Here is a 4,240-nt window from a genome sequence, read left to right as displayed (position 1 = left end):
TTTTCAAGAACGCTACATATGTCATTTCTTTCTCTCTTAGTAAATGACTCGATTCCATAATCCAACTCATAAATCTCTCGATTCAGAAAGCAAAAAAAAAAAAAAAAAACACTCGCAAAACGAACCAAAACAGAAAAGAATATAACAGAACAGGGAAATCGGAGGAGATATATTACAACCTGGACTTTTATTATTCGCTAGACGAGGGTGTTTCCCCTCCTTCACCCGCCCACACCAATTTCATCATCATACCACCAACTCCTCTCCTTTGACCTCACCCTTTGATCACCTCCTGCCCCACACCTCCCTCCTTTCAATACTTTACCTCCCTTACCCCTCTCCCCCACCCCCTCACTTACCCCCCTCAAATTCCCCCTCCTCTCCGTGACCTTTTCCATACCACCCCCGCCCCACCCTTGACCTGAGGGCACCTTTCCTCGACGTTGTTTTACGGGTTGTGTAGCGGCGACGGCGAAGCTCCCGTTTGACGTGATGAAGATCTGAGGAAAGGAAGAAGAAAAAGAAGAAGAAGAAGAAGGAGAAGACGAAGAAGAAGGAGAAGACGAAGAGGAAGAAAAGATCGAGAAGAAGAAGAAGAAAGAGATTCGAGAGAAGATGAAAGGAGAAAGGAAGACGATAAAAATAGAGGAAGGAGAAAAAAAAAAAAAGAGATAATAAGAGGGAAAGAAAAGTTTCGAGAAAGTGGATAGAATGATAAATAAGTTGGGAAGAAGTCCTTAGTTAGAAGGAGAATGAATGAAAAGAAGATTAGAAAGAAAAGAGGTGAAAGAGAATTGGTTGATGAATGAGGCGTGGTATGCAAAATTCTGAAGATAAGAAGCTTTGGGCAATATAGAAAGAAGAGTAGTCTCCTTCTCCACTCAATAGCTAAAGAAGACCTAACTATATAGACTTGTTCAGCGCGACAACAAGCAACCCCCCCCCTGAAAAAATAGGGATCTCACACAAGTCTGCTCACTAACTGTTTGAGCTAAAGAAGATCAGATTACCTTCTTCGGTCTCCTGTTCTATGTACCGTCACTCTCTGTAAAGTAGTCTAACGAAGAAATAGACAAAATGGCGAAGAAAGAAAAAAGCAAAGACCTAGTTCTCTCAAGAAGTGAAACCGTCCAATGGAAGACATGAAAGTGAAAGCGCTTAGTAAAAAAGAAAGAGAGAAAATTAAAGAAAGACGTAAGCCCAGAAAAGCAGAAAAAGTGCTGATAGTAAGAGTAGCAGAAAAAGGAAGGACGTGAAAGGGGGGAGAAGGATAGGAGGGGAAGAAGAGAGGAGAGAGATGAGGATGAGAGAGAGGAGGATAGAGAGAGAGGGAGAGAACGAGAGATGACAGAGTGAGAAGAGAGAGAGAGAGAAGATGGAGAGAGAGAGAACCAGAGAGAGGAGAGAGAGAGAAGAGTGAGAGAGAGGAGTAGAGAGGGGAAAAGAGGGAATGAGAGATGAGAGGTGTTGACGAGTAGAGAGGAGAGAGAGTAAGAGAGGAGAGGAGAGAGAGTGAAGAGGGAGAGGAGTCTGGCGAGGGGGAGAGGGAGAGAGGAGAGACGAACTGAAGAGGAATGAGGAGAATCGAAGAAGATAGAGAGAATGAGAGAGGCTGGAGGAGGGTGAGACGAAAGGAGGAGAGATGGAGAGGAGAGAGAGAAGGATGAGGAGAGAGAGAAGAGAGCGGAGAGGAGAGAGGAGAGAAAGAGTGAGGCAGGAGAGGAGAAGAAGGAGACGGTGGAGAGGAGGAGAGGGAGAGGCAGAGAGAGATGTGGGAGGAGGACCGAGAGAGGACGGATGTGGATGAGAGATTAGGAGAGAGTGGAGAGGTGTTGAGAAGAATGAGAGAGCTGAACAGGAGAGAGAGATGGAAGAGATGATAGGAACAGAGATGACAGGAGCTGTGAGAGGAGAGAGAAAAGTGAGCGTATGAACAGAGAGAGACGACAGGAGGCAAGAGTGGGTGGGAGAGGGAGAGATCGAGAAGGAGGATGGAAGGAAGGGAGTTATCCTGAGAGTGGAAGAGAATACAGGGGAGAGAGATGAGAGAGAAGAGGATGGAGAGAGAAGAACAGAAGAGAGGAAGGCGTTGGACGCGAGAAGTGATTGATCGAGAGAGAGAGACGAGAAGAAGAGGATAAGAGAGGGGGGGGGGGGGGGAGGGGGAGATGGGTGGCGGGAGGATTTATGGAGGGGGGGGGGGCGCGGGGGGGGTGGGGGGATGGGGGGGGGGAGGAGGGGGGGAGGTATTGGGGGGGGGGAGAGGGAAGATGGGGGGGTGGGGGGGAGATGGGGGGGGGTGGGGGGGGGGAAGTTAGATGAAGGGAATGGGGGGGGGAGTAGATGTAGGGGGGGGGGGGGAGGTGAGGGGGAGGTGGGGGGGGGGGGGGGGGGGGGGGGGGGGGGGGGGTGATTGGAAATTGAGATAGGGGGGGGGGGGTGGGGGGGGGGGAGATGGGGGGGGGGGAGATGGGAGGCGGGGGGGGGGGGGGGGGGGGGGGGGTGGGAGGAGGGGGGAGATGAAGGGGGGGGGGGGGGGGGGGAAGGGGAGATGAACACCCGTTTTGGAAATTGAGACTTGCAATAGAGGACCACAACATGCATCGTATCAAAGGAGGGAAAAAAAGTGAATCTCACTTTTGTGTTTTGTTTTGGCGTTGTGTATATTTATCTCTGCAACTTGTATAACCATGAAATAAGACTCATTATCCACATTACGTAATGGAGTAAAAGGGGACTATGAAAATTACTCTTCAAGATAGAATGAAATGGAAGATTACATTGTTTTGTTTTTTATATTTATACTGAACAAAACACGAAGAGTAAATAACCAGAAGGTAATTTCAAACCAGACAGACACTAACATCTCTCTTCAGCCGGATGTGTAGAGGAGTTTCATAGGATATATATGTATATATATCTTTTTCTTCTCCTAAATAGATAATAGATAAGCATATAGACATAATGGATATTCGTCGTCGTTGTTGCTGTTGTTGTTGTTATTATTGGTACTGATTTCACGGTAAACAATCTTTTCGTTAAGATTACGCTTTGATTATTATTTTTATGTTCAGCGTGTTACTGATATTAATAAGTACAATATTAGTATTCTAGTAAGTGGTGACACTTATTGGGAAATAAAGAGATAGCAACACAAACAAGACCAAGAACTAAATGATATAAAAAGAAAAACAACAATGGAGAAAACAGTATTCATAACAACAGCAAAAAAAACAACAACAAAGAACAAAAAACAAAACAAAAAATCACTAAGAACAGAAATGAAAACCCCAAAGATAATCCAAAGAAAAGGCCTTTTTTTCGCAAACAAAAGACGATCATTTTCCCCTTTGCTGATTCCTCTGTCCTTATGAAATCCACATCACACAATCACCTTTCGTGCAGACCAAAAGCCCTACTTGTGGCAAGGGGTTACAGTTAGCTACTGCCGTACTGCTATTTCCGGTTCTCGTATGAGCAATCGTGCAGCTGTTCGGCCGGTCTTGGTCTCAAGGCGTTTGGCTGGATGGTTGGTTGGTTGGTTGGTTGACTGGTTGTGGGGGGGTTGTGTGTGTGGGGGGAGGGGTGGGGTTGTGGGGGGGTGTGTGGGGGATGTCACAGCACGGCGGCGCCCCTCGAGGGGGGGGGTGTGGGGGGGGGGGGGTGGGGGGGGGGGGGGTGGGTGGGGGGGCGGAGGGATGGAGGTGGGGGAGGGATGGGGGGGCCGGGGGGGGATGGGGGGGGGGGGGGGGGGGGGGGGGGGGTGGAGGTTGGGTGGGGGGAGGGGGGGGGTGTAGGGGGGTGTGTAGTGGGGGGTGGATGTTGTGTGGGTGTAACCCGTGTGGGGGGGGGTGGGGGAGGGGGTTGTGGGGGTTTGTGTGTATTATGCCATCGGGGGGTTGTGTGTGTGTGTGTATATATATGTACATATATATATTATATATATATATAGATAGATATATACATATATATATATATATTATATTTTTTTTTTTTTTACATATATTTATGCACACCACCCCACACACACACACATAATACATTTTTATATTCATATATATATATATATATATATATATATATATATATATTTTATATAGATATATATATTATAATTTTTTATGCATATATGTTTATTTATATATATTTATATATATATATATATATATATATATATATTTTTTTATATATATATATATATGAAACCTTTTATATATATATATATATATATATATATATA

This window comes from Penaeus japonicus, unplaced genomic scaffold (assembly GCF_977035675.1).
Source record: "Penaeus japonicus unplaced genomic scaffold, GWHDUDI00000001_assembly GWHDUDI00000019, whole genome shotgun sequence".
Lineage (NCBI taxonomy): Eukaryota > Metazoa > Arthropoda > Malacostraca > Decapoda > Penaeidae > Penaeus > Penaeus japonicus.
The sequence above is the reverse complement of the archived record's forward strand: the minus strand, read 5'-3'. Positions refer to the sequence as shown.